The 17,393-nt window shown below is 37.9% G+C and overlaps 1 protein-coding gene across 1 annotated transcript in view; it reads left to right on the top strand.

The window, feature by feature from the left end:
• The window catches only part of LOC134794878 (protein kibra), a 103,800-nt gene that overhangs the window by 61,387 nt on the left and 25,020 nt on the right, over positions 1-17,393 (top strand). The gene's annotated exons all lie outside the window — the stretch shown is intronic.

Genomic DNA, 17,393 nt, shown 5'->3' with positions numbered 1-17,393 from the left:
CCTTCTTATAATTCAATTTCTTTGACATTAAGCTGTATTTGTTGACCTAGCCTCTGAATGCTTTTGTTGTAACTGAATTTAGTAACTGATTAGGGGCTTGTAACATTTAAGGTAAGAGAGCTATTACATTTAGTGTAAAAGTTAAGTAATAAATATATACAATCTTCTTTATCGTGAGTTACAACGTTACAATGTAAGGCCTGATGGGCCATGCTTGAAGTAATTACAATGCGCGACAATCTCAAAAACACGAGAAATCATTAAATGAAACTCGTTATTTTTTTCAACGTGCTCATTTTTAACGTAGCCCCAAGTAATCTCTCACTTACATACATTTGTAAAGCACTCAGTGGCACTTACCAGTTATTCGTCTTGCGCGACGCTTTAGCAAATTAAAATAATTACCACTTACACCGCTGACTGGAGACGGGCTACTGTAACTGTTGTTCATAATTATACACCATACTATATTGTTAACTTAATTATTTGCATTAAAAGTACATAGTTGTTTGATATTATGTATCTTTTAGCGTGAGCGCGCAATTTTGATTCAATAATTGTCATTGATCATCTATCTTTCATAATTCATAAATTTCATAATACGGTATATTTGCTTTTTATTATTCTTTGGGTTGTATCTGCAAAAACTAGAATAATTCTAAGAAATTTACATAAATAATATAAATATCTTAAGTGCTTGTAAGTAACGTTACATCAAAATTCTTAAGATAAAGTAACGTTAACGTTTAACCTTTCACCATTACTTTGAATGATGCGTTGAATGACTTCTTGAGAATAAACATGCCTTAATCTAAAGAATTCCAATTTGAAATTTTATGGTAAATGCTTTTCTTTAGTCACGTGCTTTGACACAGACACGCTTATGTATGGAATTTGGTATTTACGACATTCTTCTCTATTACATACCTAGGCTTTCACGACGTCAATAACTTAGTACCATTTGGTGTAAGGGACGTTTAACACCAATTACCTACCATCTCTTATGGCTGTAGCTGAAATGCCGATGACATTGCGTTTTGAATGGGAATTCAAAGGCGAGGTGTAAGTACTCAACATGAATGTATTTTTGATATTAGGGACACAAGTTTGTGTTGTGCTTATGCATGTTCATTGTCTAGAAACTTTGTAAGTAGGTAACCAAGTTCAATAACTAATGTGCTCGTAAAATGAATATACAGGATGGCCATAAAATAAGTGCATTCCCGATGCCAGGGAGGTTTTGGGGTTCGGTATACTGAGCAACTTTTCTATGGGACCAACCCCGAAATCGCGAAATAAAAATTTGGCTGTTTCACACATTTTCGCTGGTCCATTTTCTATGGAAGGGTAATTTTCTTTTCACGATTTCGGGGTTGGTCCCATAGTAAAAGTTGCTCAGTTTAATCCCAAAACCTCCCTGGCAACGGGAATGCACTTAGTTTTTGGCCACCGTATAAATAAAAATTATCTGAAAATACTTCGAATTTGGAATATTCAAATAATCCGAAAGCGCGTAAAACTTCGGTATTTCCCTTTTACGTCAATTGTTCACAAAGAATTCCGTATGATAAACATTCTTTGCGTTTTATTTTTAAGCCGCCATTACAACCATGTTGGTGCCAGAAGGTCGGATGCATATAAGAGGGCGATACTCTTAAGCGGTTACAGAATCCCAACGCACATTACTACTCTGTGACCCGCGTTCGTGCTTCATAATAAAATTACGGATGCGATCCGAAATAACTTGGATTTTTAGGTTTCACTTAATTTATTCAGAGAGGTGCTCAAAATATTTCGTGTCTTTTAAAGATTAAAAGAACGAAGTCTTTATAGGAAAATTTATAATAATATGTTCCAAATTTATTGTTGACTGAAAATAATTTTGGAATTAAGTCATCAAAAATATCAAGTTTACATGAAATTAAAAAGAGTATTTTGTGATTGTGTGTGAAATGTCATAACTCAAACATGATGCGGTTAATTCAGAATGAAATATTGAAAGTTCATGCAAGAACTGGACTCCACCATAAAGCCAGCGTCTCAAAGGTATGAAAATGCATAATTGCGTGCAAGGTCCGGCGCGGAGGTCGTTCGCGGACGCGCACGCGTCCAGGGTACGGTCTCTGGTTACAGCGAGTCACCATGGTTTGGGACTTTCTTCGGATATTGTTGTGAGGTTAAAAGTTCGTATCTATAGGTACCTCTCTATGACAGTTCATTTTTATATGGAGTAGATGTCACGTAAAATGTGTGTAGGCATGTTTTGGAAGATTAGAAATGTAACATTTATGTATTAATTTTTAAATTAAGCCCAACCAAAAGAGACCATCATTCGACGCGAAAAGTATATTGTTAGGGCGACTATCGTTTGGCAGACATTACAGCATATCCATGGTTTTTGTCGTTGATTTACATCTTCCTGGTGCAAACAGCAACACTCTTAACTATCCATAGGTGGACATTATGCCTTTTGTAATAAGCTTTACCGATGGTTAACGAATAGTTAAGAGCGCTCTTACAAGAAAAGTCGAAATAATGCAAAATTGATGATACTAGTCGACGAAATTCAGGACTTTGCGCTCATTATTAGAAACAATGAGTACTTGTTCCAGTAAAAGCGTCTTCTTATCTTTATAAATATCGTTGTAAATATTAGAAAAAGGACTTATTAAATTAGTAATGATTTTTTTTCTGATGGTCGTTTCCGAAAAACCCCGTGAAGCACTGAATGGCGAGCTCTTATTTGGAAATGTTGAGAATTTTACTCTGCTAAACCTGGCTATTTTGTATTACTAATACCCTGTACTTTAGGCATATCAAACTATATTTTTCCTACATACCTTTGAGAAAGAGAAAATCAAAGTAAAACGAACTCGATTTTCTCTCCGAAACAAGTGTCAATTCCTACGAAAATCTACTTAATATCGAAGTCATTTTCATACTCAAGCAATCTGCAACGTTTGCTTATACTGTTGGTATACATTAGTGTTTATGAAATTCTACTATAATTTTTTGGCAATTTTTTGAAAACTACTCTATATTACCGATGACGCGCGCTGCGCCAGCTCAGTGCCGCGGCAGAGCTTGTAGAGGCAGGACGTGTGTCGGTCGGCTCCGCACATTTTCAACGGCGACGACGAGGTTTTTTATCATTGTGTGCGGCGGGCGCCGTGTAAAACGCTATACTGTGTGCGTGTAAACCGCAACGAGAGACTTTGATCCTAGCACTATTTTATAGTATTATAATTTATAATGGTACAGTTTAATAAACTACCGGACAGGATTAAAAATATTTGAAACGACCTGACATTCTATATGTATTTATTTGACTCAAGATAGTACTCAGGGTCTGATGATGGAGCCGGAAGGTGGTCACCGGTACCAATCAACCATGCAACTAAACCACTTCATGTTTGGGCTCGTTTGATTCGGCTCAACAAGATCTTTGACTTAAGATAGTACTCAGGGTCTGATGATGGAGCCGGAAGGTGGTCACCAGTACCAATCAACAATGCAACTAAACCACTTCGTGTTTAGGCTCGTTTTATTCGTCTCAACAAGATCTTTGACTTAAGATAGTACTCAGGGTCTGATGATGGAGCCGGAAGGTGGTCACCGGTACCAATCAACCATGCAACTAAACCACTTCGTGTTTGGGCTCGTTTGATTCGTCTCAACAAGATCTTTGGCACAAGATAATACTCAGGGTCTGATGATGGAGCCGGAAGGTGGTCACCGGTACCAATCAACCATGCAACTAAACCACTTCGTGTTTGGCTTCGTTCGATTCGTCGCAACAAAATCTTTGACACAAGTTAGTACTCAGGGTCTGATGATGGAGCTGGACTGTGGCCACGGGTACCAGTCTACCATGTAACTGAACTACTTCGTGCTTGGGCTCGTTTGATTTGTCGCAACAAGATCTTTGACACAAGGTAGTACTGAGGGTCTGATGATGGATCCGGAAGGTGGTCACCGGTACCAATCAACCATGCAACTAAACCACTTCGTGTTTAGGCTCGTTTGATTCGTCTCAACAAGACCTTAGACACAAGATAGTACTCAGGATCTGATGATGGAGCTGGACTGTGGCCACGGGTACCAGTCTACCATGTAACTGAACTACTTCGTGTTTGGGCTCGTTTGATTTGTCGCAACAAGATCTTTGACACAAGGTAGTACTGAGGGTCTGATGATGGATCCGGAAGGTGGTCACCGGTACCAATCAACCATGCAACTAAACCACTTCGTGTTTAGGCTCGTTTGATTCGTCTCAACAAGACCTTAGACACAAGATAGTACTCAGGATCTGATGATGGAGCTGGAAGGTGGCCACGGGTACCAGTCTACCATGTAACTGAACCACTTCGTGTTTGGGCTCGTTTGATTTGTCGCAACAAGATCTTTGACACAAGGTAGTACTGAGGGTCTGATGATGGATCTGGAAGGTGGTGACCGGTACCAATCAACCATGCAACTAAACCACTTCGTGTTTGGCTTCGTTCGATTCGTCGCAACAAAATCTTTGACACAAGTTAGTACTCAGGGTCTGATGATGGAGCTGGACTGTGGCCACGGGTACCAGTCTACCATGTAACTGAACTACTTCGTGTTTGGGCTCGTTTGATTTGTCGCAACAAGATCTTTGACACAAGGTAGTACTGAGGGTCTGATGATGGATCCGGAAGGTGGTCACCGGTACCAATCAACCATGCAACTAAACCACTTCGTGTTTGACTTCGTTCGATTCGTCGCAATAAGATCTTTGACACAAGTTAGTACTCAGGGTCTGATGATGGAGCTGGACTGTGGCCACGTGTACCAGTCTACCATGTAACTGAACCACTTCGTGTTTGGGCTCGTTTGATTCGTCGCAATAAGATGTTTGACACAAGATACTACTCAGGGTCTGATGATGGAGCTGATGATGATTGACAGGTACCCGTCGCCAGCTTCGCGCTCCATCATCAGACCCTGAGTACTACCTTGTGTCAAAGACCTTGTTGAGATGAATAAAATGTGCCTAAACACGAAATGGTTTAGTTGCATGGTTGATTGGTACCGGTGACCACCTTCCGGCTCCAACATCAGACCCTGAGTACTATCTTGTGTCAAAGATCTTGTTGAAACGAATAAAACGAGCCTAAACACGAAGTGGTTTAGTTGCATGGTTGATTGGTACCGGTGACCACCTTCCAGCTCCATCATCAGACTCTGAGTATCACCTAGTGTCAAAGATCTTGTTGAGACGAATCAAACGATCCTAAACACGATGTGGTTTAGTTGCATGGTTGATTGGTAATGGTACCTTCCAGCTCCATCATCAGACCCTGAGTACTGTCTTGTGTCAAAGATCTTGTTGAGACGAATCAAACGAGCCCAAACACGAAGTTGTTTAGTTACATGATAGACTGGTACCCGTGGCCACCTTCCAGCTCCATCATCAGACCCTGTGTATCTTCAGTGTCAAAGATCTTGTTGAGACGAATCAAACGAGCCTAATCATGTTACTACATGGTTGATTGGTATCCGTGACCACCTTAATCATCATCAGATCCTCAGTACCAGTTCGTTTTTAAACCCTCGTTGATACAAACTTTACAACCTATAGGTACCAAATGCAATGACGAAACATGTAAATAAGCGAGTAGGTACCTATAATTTCTTTCGAGTAATATACCTTCATAAGTACGAGTAACATGACGTAGGAGGAAACAGATTCATCCGAAGCTTGATTTTTGGATGATTTGAGGGGGGGGGGGGGGGGTCAAAAATCGTCAAAAATAGATGACGTAATTTATGAACAGCCCCTATGTACATTTGCACTGCATTTAGTATTTTCGTACTTACCAAATAACAGTTTTAGAACTTTAAAAGTTAAGTACAGTTAGTGTTGTTATGGTTGATTTCAATATGCTTCGCGAAGGATCAAGAATGTTTAATCCATCATTGTAGTGCGAGTGTGGTAGAAGGGATCGGCGTACTGAGCTCGCACGGCCTGCCGCAGCGCGTAAAATACCTAAACTCGCTCAACGCCGAAATGTAATAGCGCTCTTAACAGTGTGGGCCATGGTACTGTGGGAAATGTACTCTGTTAACTTCGACATTTCGTGGAAAGCGGTTCTAGTCCCGAAGAGATCCTGCCGGGCAGATTTGCTGTTACGATCTTTCGGTGTTTAGGATTCAGTGGTGAACTTATAATGTTCATAATTGGAAGAAAATAAATAATCCTTTTTCTGTTGACGTCCATTTATTTGTGGAAGAAAAGTTGTTACTAACGTAAATATCGTACGAAGCAAACTATGCGTTGGACAACACAGCCGTCCCAACATCTCTAAAGTTATGGTCATCACACTCGAGTTTACGACGCGGCGTAACACAAGCCGCATTGTTCCCGCGCGCACGCGCCGAGGCCGCGGCGCAGCCTTCACTGTTGCCAACGGCGAAGGACGAATATGGTGTTAGCAGTGCCTGCGGCTCCGCTTGAGTGTGATTATTTTTCCTTAATAAATACACCATCATCATCCTTTAATTTAAGAGCTGGGCTCTTGTCGGTGCAGCGTGATGAAGTTGTCTCCACCTTGGTCGGTCCGAAGCCAGTCCTTTAGTCCTGGTACGACACGGCCTCTACATGCTCCTTTATTTGGCTCATTATAACTTTTCATTGGTCTTCCCCTCCCTCTCCTTCCATTTATTTGCTCTTCTATGATGTTTCTGATGATGTGGTCGTGTCGTAGCAGGTGGCCGATCATTTTTCCTCTTCTATTTTTAATAATACTCATTAAACTTCTCTTTTCCTTCACTCTGTTGAGGACGGTTTCGTTAGTAACTCTTTCCGTCCAACTTATTCCTTACATTCTTCGCCAACACCACATCTCAAATGCTTGTAGATATTTTTCATCTCTCTTATTTAGCGTCCATGTCTCACATGCATATAGTGCGATGGACATATACCAGTCCCAGCTTAAAAATCGGATTCGGGGGCTGTTTATTTTCCTTTTACCCAAAGTTTGATATCCGTAAATAATCTCTATATGTCCATCCATAGAGCTTGAGCGCAGCTTTCACTGTTGCCAACTCTTGTATTGCATTCGATATGTTTCTTTTCCTTTGCATTTCCCTCAGGTGGTGGATTCCCTAAAATATAGTACTCTAATATCCGTCGCAGGGCTTAAGTTTCGCCAAATCAAAAGCAATTCAGATCGGGATGAACAGAGTTTGTGTATAATACATAAATATCGATTGTATGATGTGTAAGACACTTTCAACGGTCCTATAACTAAATCCTGAGCTGTACGATACTCTACTTACACACGTATACTTCTACTCGTACTTAGTTCATTTCAATTATAAATAAAAGAAAATTCCAACATGAATAAGAATAGAAGGTTGACTACTAGAGAATAGCATTAATAGGTACAGCCTTTTGTACGATTTTGTTTTCTTTTGTGCAATAAAAAATAAATGAATAAATTTTATAACAAGTACATATTTAAATGAAGTATTAAAAGGAGTTTCATTCCTTATTAAATATTCGTCCTCTTCTTTTTTAAAGCTGTCTTTAATTTCTTGTTCTCTCGGACGCTTATTTACGCAATTGCTACTCCAGTAGTGCTTATTTTCTATACGCCAATCCAGTTAGTAACTAGACATGTACCCTAAGGGCGTGTAACTTGAAATTGCGTGTCAGGGAATCTCAGGAACGTGAAATTGCAGAAAATCGAGACATTTGATTATTGGATTCCATCTTGCCTGTCACATTGATCACGAGTGACGGATGGGGCGATGATGTTAATGGTGGATGGATACAATATTTCCAGGTTGTTGACATAGCTCAGAGAATTAGTTGACTATGGCCGAAGCTTTTTAGTGGCTGCTATAGGGCGAGGTAAATTAATCAAAATACGATGGCCGTTGGCGCAGAAAGATTCTTGAGTGGCGATATTGTGCAAGTGTCTAGGGGATAATAGCAATAATTGCTTAAGTATTTAAATATATTAAAAAAAAGGAACCAAAATATTTTCTCAATAAAAATATAACGATAATTTATGTACGTGTCTATTCATATAATTTTATAAACGAGTGTTATCCACACTCGTGTTTTATAAGTTCGAGGTAAAACAACCGTTGCCCTTTCCAATCTATCTTCAGCATAATCTATTGAAGTGATCTCATAAACGCATCGCCTCGGGGGCTCGTCGACTCTCTTCCAAGTCCACTAAACCCAACTTATCACTCACATGTCAATACACTAACCACATTGGAATAACGTCTATTATCGCGTAATAGAACAACATATATTTCACTTAAATTTTACTTGGCATAAGGTCGTATGTGTACTTTAGTTTTATGTAGTTACGTCTGTTTCGATTAGCAGAACAGAACACAACGAAGATTTATGAACTGTTCAGCTGATGTACAAATTGCTGGGCCTAAGTAAATTGTATTGCGTATTGAGCTGTGCCCTGTGGCAGAGAAATGCCTCCGTCACTTAAAATGATGCATCTGTATATGTATTTTTACTTAAGATGCGAAGAAATCTTCAGGTTGAAAAAATTGGTGTGTTAAAGTTGAAATGAAGTAGAGTCTGTGCGGAACCAGAATAGTCGTGAAATGTTAGCGAGCCCATACAAACGGCTATTGCAAGTTCATTTAAAAAATACTTAAAGGAAAGAAAACTAAAACTACTAACGCAGTTACCCATCGCAATAAATTTGCATGTATAATTCTGCATGTTAGATGAACTGTTATCTTCTGGCTTAAATTCGTGGAGTTTTTACATTTGAAATGAAGCACACTAACTGACAAACGTTAAGATCATAGTGAAATATATTACTTATGTTTACTAGAGTCAGACCAAGAGAAGTCTGCAACGATTTTGATTGCACATGCAGTGCACATGTATACGTCATAATTTCATAGAAGTTTGACGTTTAAAATAACACTTGCACTGCGTGTGCTATCAAAATCGTTGCAGACTTCTCTTGGTTCTACTTTACAAGTATTTCAAAACACATAGAGAAAACACATACACATACACATTGAGAAATTTAAAAAATACGTACCAAAATACGTCACAGGCAAAAAGGAATTTCGCTTTTGTGTTTTGAATGCAGGTTTATTGCAATAATACAGTTTATAAAAGAATATTTTAATGACATACTTCCAAAAAAGCTGTAATAGACATACGACGTCAGGAATGCAACTCATTATTATCGATTGATGTGTTAGATTCCTTTCAAATCCTGATGCAGTGACAGTAAAGAAAGATTTATGTGCAACCGAACCTCAATTCAGATACGTCTTTTTTAATCAGCTAGCAGTGTGATATATTATCATTGGATATGCCAGACAATGGACGGATCAAATCCCACTCTAGACACAAACGTATAGATTTTTTCTTTACTATCAACAGCATGGCACGCGAATTCCAAGAAGCCACGTTTCCCAGCAGTGGGTTCACTTTTTTTTATTCTGCTCACAAGGGTGTTTGCTTTTTTTCACCGGATTCCAGAGATGTTTATAATTGAAGGTCGCAGGTAGACGCTTTGCATCCGTGTCGAGTTCAGTTTCAGAAACTGCGTTTTCTGTACGATCTTTTGAGATATGTATATGTAAATATTACCCGTAAATCATTTCGTTACGCAGGTTTTTTTTTTAATTTTAAGGCATATGTGCTGTTTTCCGTATTTAAATGTTTATATACTCGTCAATAAGCTTGAAATATTACATTCGTGACTGGTTCATCATAAAGCAATTCATTGTTATATTTACATGATTTTATTGCCGCAATAATTACTTCCGCATACCTTAAAACACGTGTTTCCATATTCAATTTATTGAATTCTTGACTAAAATGTGTCTTACTAACAATTTCTTGTAAGTTACTAATCGAATGCATGGCACTTACGACCAAATGATCGAAAACGAAGAGTTTAGTTCAGGAATGTATGATTGATGTCATTTCGTATTTTCAAACGCAATTATGTTGTAATTGGCACTTTACAGGCAATCAGCGTGCCACAGTGATAGGTTGATTACTAGGAAAATATTTATTGGGCCGTTTTGATATCAATAACGATCCGAAACCGTGAACTTGCTTTAAATGTAGGTAACATATTTACGATATCTTGCCAGATACGCCCTTATTTCAAAATTATTTTACATAATAAATTAATAACATATAAATGGTATGTAGTATCGAAGATAATTATGAATAATTTAATATGCTCATGTACCGAATTTTAACGCTTTTGTTTATCAAAAAGATATGTATTTATAGCCAACTGGTTGCAAAGGGAATAAGAACCCATGTCGATTGTTTTTTCGCGGCGTCTGATGTCGTAATCTATTGATTAAGAGAAGCAGTAAAAACTCGCGGAAGCTTAATGACTTCACTAGATGTAGTAGCTCTAATCTTATACATATGATTAATATATTGTTTTTTGTCGAATGCAAAAAAGTGTGTTACAAGTGTTACAACTTTGTTTAGTTTTACTTAATACTCTCGTTACTTTTTTTTAACGTGACGCACGTTTTGTTTTGCTTGATGATCATTAATTTGACCTCCAGGATATGTGTAAATACTATTACTTGATACATACAAACTTGCAGGATAAGTAAAATACAAAATTTCAACCAAAATATAATGACGATTTTAAAAAAGGTCGGTTCTGCCTTTTCGTACGTCTACACCGCATTCCTCGGCCGTAACACCGGGAGCGCTCGGGCCCAATAATAAGAATATAAGCGTAAAAAACGAATACATCAAACTTCGTTTCGTGCAGCCGAGGCTCTGTCATATTTTTTTTTTACTTTTTTACGACGTTTTCTCCTCTCACTCGAAGGATAATCGTGTGTAATGCTAGACTGACTTCGGAGTTTGGATATTAGATGAATACTTTATTTATTATTTAACCGTTTTAAGATGGAAATCAAGTTTATTTTAAAGAATTCGGTTTCGATACAATCTTGTGTGAAATAAAACGACTTACGTCTTCGTGTTTTTATACGATGTATGATAAAAGGCGTACAGAACGAGTTTTTATTTACATGTTATGAATAATATTCGGTGCATTCTTTGTCAGTGAAGGCCTAGCTTGATGGATGGGTTGTATGTCCTTCAAGTCTGTATGGGGGTAAATTGATTTACACCTTTTATTGTAGAGGTCCTTTTATTTACGCTTTCTAAACCGTATAGTTCTGATTTCCTGGTCGTATTTTAGAGTTACGCCGTAGAAAAACGTGTGACGATCAAGTTGCCTATTATCTTGCCTTATATTTCACATAATAGAAATTGAACGACAAAACCGGCTTCAGAATTCGTTTGTTAATTCATACCTATGATAATTATAAGTTATTAAAAACGTCCTCAAGAAAAGATATGTAACGGTTAAATACATATAATTTCACAAAAATAAGGGCGTATGTACACATATGACTTTGTTCGGCTTCAATTAGGAATATAACCCGTCCATGTTATATATTTCAAACTATTTGACGTAATAACAAAAACATCGTTCGAATAGCGATCTTACTTTCCTAACTATAGGAGCCAAATTGTAATAAAAGATTTTACAAGCTTACAGCCATCACGTATTTCAAGTATAGCCGTAGTTTTCGCTCTTCGATGATAACGACAGTTGGCCCAGCGGTAACACACGTTGCTTCGCGAGCAAGAGGTCCGGGGTTCGAATCCGCATGGTTCCACAGATGGTGCGCTATGTAGTCACACATCTTCTAAGAACATGCGATATTGATACTTGTGTTTCCCTTGAAGATTGTTTCTTATATAGAAATAGTCTTAGTGGAATGCCTGTTACATTTTGTTTTTTTTTTTTTATTTGCATGTAGGTAGTATACGACTTTCAATTAAACATCGCATCACGAGTTTATGATTTGTATTTATTTACTTTTAGTTTTTTTTTTCATGTTAATTTTACTTTTTTGCTGTCGGAAACTATATGATGGTATAGTCAGCCAAGAAAGTGATTTACCACTTTTCGACTCTATCATCTGATTGATAGAGTCGAAAAGTGGTAAACCACTTTCTTGGCTGACCGTACTTAATAGTTAGGTAATTCCATTTTTTGGTTCCTCTCTTTTAATTAAGTATTTTGAACTTCATGAAAATTTTAATTAAAGAGTACGGGACTCTACGTTAGTACATATTTCAAGTTCATTTGGAATTTTCCCCTGTGCTTGCCACTTAAATTTTATTCCGGTACTTCAAAAAATCAAAATCAAAAGCAAAAATCAAAATTTATTTATTTGTAAACATAGGTTAAATAAAGATCTTATACAATAATTTATGTTTCACTATGTTTTGCCATTTGGCGTACAAATATAAAATCAGAAGAGATGGAGCATGCACTAATTATAATATAATGTCAAGCGAAAATAATATGTAAAATGTCAAGCAAAATAAGAGTGTACTTAAAACTAAATTAAAATGTGTCCAGTAAATATTCCATTATCGAATAGCATGCTTTTTGTACCAAAAATCCATACAGGCATTTCTTAAATTAAATTAAATTATCTATTGTAATAATATGTCTTGGCAGCTTATTGTATATTTTAGGTGCCATCCCAAAAATACTTTTAGCAAGCAAAGCAGAGTTCACGGATTGGATGTAAATTTTGTCGCATCTGCGAGCACTTTTAAACATTGAAAATTGATGCATGTTGTTCTTGACATAAACCGCAGTTTCAAAAATGTATAGACATGGCAGGGTTAGTATATTGAACCTAATGAAGTGTGGTTTACAGGTTTCAAGTAACGGTAATATACAAACAGATCTTTTTTTGCGCCTTAAAAGCAGCCTCTCGATCAGTGGAACTTATTAGGGTGGTATTCCATCTGTCCAATGTGTCTTGCGTCTCACATTTTGCTTAGCGAGATAGTGAGATGCACAGACATTGGACCAAGATATTAGACAGATGGAATACCACTCTTGGTTACGTTTTCACGGTCCTTCTTCACAAACATGCCAATCTACAATTTTCAAAGTGTTTTTGTTTTTGTGTAATATTAAGAGATTTTTTTTGAGAAAATTTGTTTTGAATTTCCCATACAATAATTCTTTTTCTAATTTTTGAATTAAATATACCTACCTAAATACCTACCTAAACCTACTTTTTTCCCAAACTGAAAATTGAAAAATGCCGGTAAGTTTTTAATTTACCACGCAATTTTCGCGCTATCCGGCCCCGCCGTATTATGTTGTAATGGTAATCATTTCTGTAATATGGTAATGCCAGCTCGTGGCCCGGGCTTCTTGCCGGAGATTGGACGGGCTGGTGGCGTGCGCGAGCGCCTATTGACCGGTTAGAGGTGGCCGTTCCAATTTTAAAATTTTTGTTTTTAAAGAATAGAGTTTAAAAAGAGGCCTGACAGATCGTGAGCTGAAAATGCAAAAAGTCGAAGAGATACGATTCATTTGCTGCCAAATGACGCCAGTATAGGTACTTAGGACATACTAAAAATTCCTATCAGAATCCAGAAACTTTCAGTATTGCCCACGTATTACCTGTGAATCCTATGAATAGTGTAAAATTTTTGTTTCTATTTTTAATTTTATAGCAAGAATGCCTTCCTCTTAAGCCAAATCTGATAGAACGAAACTAGACAAGGACTAAAACCTAAGCTGGCGCCATCTATAAAAGCCTTTCACAGTTTCCACCTCCATTTATATTTGATATAGGTAAGTATATTATAAATTATGTAGCAGAATTTGCTTGGCTATCAAAATTTTACGATGGATGTACCTGTACCTACTAGTTTTTTTACAAAAGCGATTGCTCTTTAAGCTTGAAGCGGAAAATACGGCATGTTGGGATTATTCGGTTATTTCAAGATGTTTTTCTATACTACAGCTCAAAACACTACTGACGGATGCAAGTTATTATACAACGAATTAAATACTTAGAAGTCCTGAACCCATACTGCAGAGAAACCGATATACCTCAAGTTTTTACTAAACAATTTATCACCAACGTAGGTACCCCCGTACTTTCCGTTCCGATCTTCACAACCGTTATTCAACACGAAGCACTTAATATTATAAATAAAAGGTATGCAACAATAAGATACGTCCGATTGTACGCTCTATGGATCGCAACGCCCAAGGGTCGAGGCGTGAGGCATGTCAGGAATTTTAATCGCATCCAAGCCTCCGCCTCGGTCGAGAGCAATAAAAAAAGTCGCGGGGCAGGTTGAATTTTGGTTATGGACGGACATTATCTAGCACCGACCAGCGACCTTCTTTTGTTTTTAATGCGCGCCATTGTTTTGAATTTCGAATCGATTTTTGGTCCATGAAATTCTAGCAGCCGAACCGTACTCGATTCGAAACCGCTTTTGGTCCATTGACGTCATTCGTTTACAAACTAAAACTGAAGTCAACTTTGTGTTCAGTTAATATAGGTTAAGCGTCCCGTGCTGTTTGAGGTTGCTCTATATCCCGTGTTACAAATGGTGGAATCGGTATTTAAATGTCGTATAAACCAGATTTTACCCAAGCATTAGGCATCGATGAGAGACGTAAAATTAGTTTCGAAAAGCCACAGGAGCAAGCGAGATGATCATATCGAGATATGTACACGGGAGTAAGCGGGATGGTTGTGAGGCTGTGTTGGACCAAAACCGGTCCAAGGGAGGCAGATGCTCCGTAGAAACCCCCAGGCAAAGTTACCAACAATGAGAAAATAATTATTAAAAACATTTCCAGTGAATTTCTGATTTTGCTTTTTACGGGAGTGGGAGGATCGCCTCTCACATTTATTGCTTTTGGTAGTCCTTTTTGAGTTATAAATGTTTTAAACTGAAGCTTTAGTTTCCTGCAGCTGTCGTTCCACGGAAAAAAAGTCGAAACTGAATGCGGTCTTCATGTGGTTTCATTGCGTCATCGGGATGATACTAAACATATTAAACATTTTAGACATTCCGCCATATTTGATAATGATACCTACCTATGATACCTACTCCCAGTAGACTTCTGTAATATATCTCAGTTAATTCTACCGTTCCTCAGCGCTCGAGACCATTACTTTCACATACCAAAATACCCATCTTAATAGGCAATTTTACCAACTACAGTTGACGTACCAGGCAAGTAATTTGGCCCCTTGCCTACATTCCGACGTGTGGTATGCAAGTTTTTTCCATCTCGCTTCCAGGTAACAATCTAAAATTATGAGAACTAGGTTCACAAATTGACCATGGAAAGGTTCAGGTTCATTATAAAGAGATTTGGATGTGTCGATGCTTAGCGATTTGCAGGCGATGTCAAAAATCTGCTTATTAGGCTCATTTCAAAGGATTTTGAGCACGATTAAAATTCGATCATGGAGCGTTTTAAGCGTACCATTTTGGTTGTTGTGGATGGTCGATTTATTTTGTTTTGTAGTTTGAAATAACTACGCCTTCCAATTTAAATGTTAAATTCATGGATTTATGCCCGGACTCCGCATAACTGATTTTCAGTTAGCCCAGAAATTCAACTAGGGTGATCGATAAAAAAACATTAGATTATAGATATAGCTCATGCTCAATCTGTTCTTGGAGACCGTCATCATCTTCCTCGCGTTATCCCGGCATTTTGCTACGGCTCATAGGAGCCTGGGGTCCGCTTGGCAACAAATCCCAAGAATTCTTCTCTCCCAAGAATTCTGGTGTTCTTAGAGACAACGCAGTTGATTATTATGGTAAAGATACTAGAGAAGTTTCAGATTTTTCAGAAAAATACAAACCCGTTTGGTAAACGAAATAATGAATTTTTGCTGTTATAGGACAATGTGCATCAGATCTTAAAAAATAATTTCGTTTTTTATACAAATTGTATTAAATTCGATTTTCGGAATTCCTAGGAACAAATAGGGCATTTATTTGGCCAGATCTATAATACATATAAGAAAACATCACAAATGTAAAAAGGGTCCGCCAGTAGCTTGCTTCTCCTTGGTCGCTTTCAGTGACATAAAATACACAACTTATTTACTACAATGGCATTGCATTACGATTCTCCATAACCTCACGTTGCATCTTCGGTGCGGTCTCATTCCTGTCTAGAAAAAATCTAACCAAGAGCATGGCATTATGCGGTTGGTTGTCCGGGGAAAAAATGACAACCGTCCTAGTAACTCGTGAGAAGAACGTGGCACAGGGTTGCCTTTGATCTTGAGATATGCCTAGAAAAGGTTTTTTTGATGTAGTTGCCTTGGGAGAATATTTCTGATGTTTTGGTCTGGTCTTCAGATAAAAATACGAATACCTAACTGGTTTTTGAAAGATCATGTCGATGTCGAACTGTTGTAAAACCGGGCATTTAGATTTAAAATATTTTAGTTTTACGTCAATAAACGATATTATCATCAGTTCAAACAGACGAGGAGAGCGAAATAAGGAGTTCCGATCTGGTATTCATCAGCAATTCCACTTCACCAAATGACACTTGTTAAAAATTGTGATATAGGTACCAACAGACATCGCTTTTGCCGACTTTTCTATCGTTATTTCTAAGTAGGTATATCTGCATCCATAAGTGACGAAGAACTCTTCCAAAGATCACAATACATTTGATTGATTGCACATACATAGGCCTGAGGAGATCCGTAGACGAACTAAAGTCACCGACATAGCCCACCGGATTAGCAAGCTGAAGTGGCAATGGGCAGGTCACATTGCACGCAGAGAAGATGGCCAATGGGGTCGAAAAGTGCTCGAGTGGAGACCACGGACTAGCAAGCGCAGCGTAGGACGTCCACCCACAAGATGGACAGACGATCTTGTTAAGGTCGCCGGAAAACGCTGGATGCGGGTCGCTTCCAACCGGTACGTGTGGAGGTCCATGGGGGAGGCCTATGCTTAGCAGTGGACGTCTTATGGCTGAGATGATGATGATGATGATGAAATAGGCCTCACGTGTGTTTTTATTGACATGTGATGTTTTACATCACGGCTAATAATACATGCAATTAGTATTTAATATGTTTCTGTGGTTAACATTCCTAACATTATTGATGTAGGTATATCGGAGAGCAAGGAAAATGGGTACAGTATAGGTATACTCGTAAATATAATTTCCAGAAGATATATCCGTTCACATTTCAATTTATTTATATTCCTGTTTACTCCTTTAGTTCAAATATCCTAGTGGTTTAATGCTTCAAAATTGTCGATTTTCCTAACAGGAATAGATTTTATTTAGATTCTGGTAATTTAATTAAAAACAATTATTATCAGGTTAAGTACCTACAATACTTACATTATTTAGTTCGATCAAATCTAAGTACCTATTGTCTTTATTTTTTAGGCCATTCGATTACCTCAAAGCTCAGTGACAATTCCACCTTCAGAAGACACAATATTGTAAAAGTTTTATATAGACTTGTGG

Source organism: Cydia splendana, chromosome 11 (assembly GCF_910591565.1).
Source record: "Cydia splendana chromosome 11, ilCydSple1.2, whole genome shotgun sequence".
In the NCBI taxonomy this organism is placed as follows: domain Eukaryota; kingdom Metazoa; phylum Arthropoda; class Insecta; order Lepidoptera; family Tortricidae; genus Cydia; species Cydia splendana.
The sequence above is the reverse complement of the archived record's forward strand: the minus strand, read 5'-3'. Positions and strand labels throughout refer to the sequence as shown.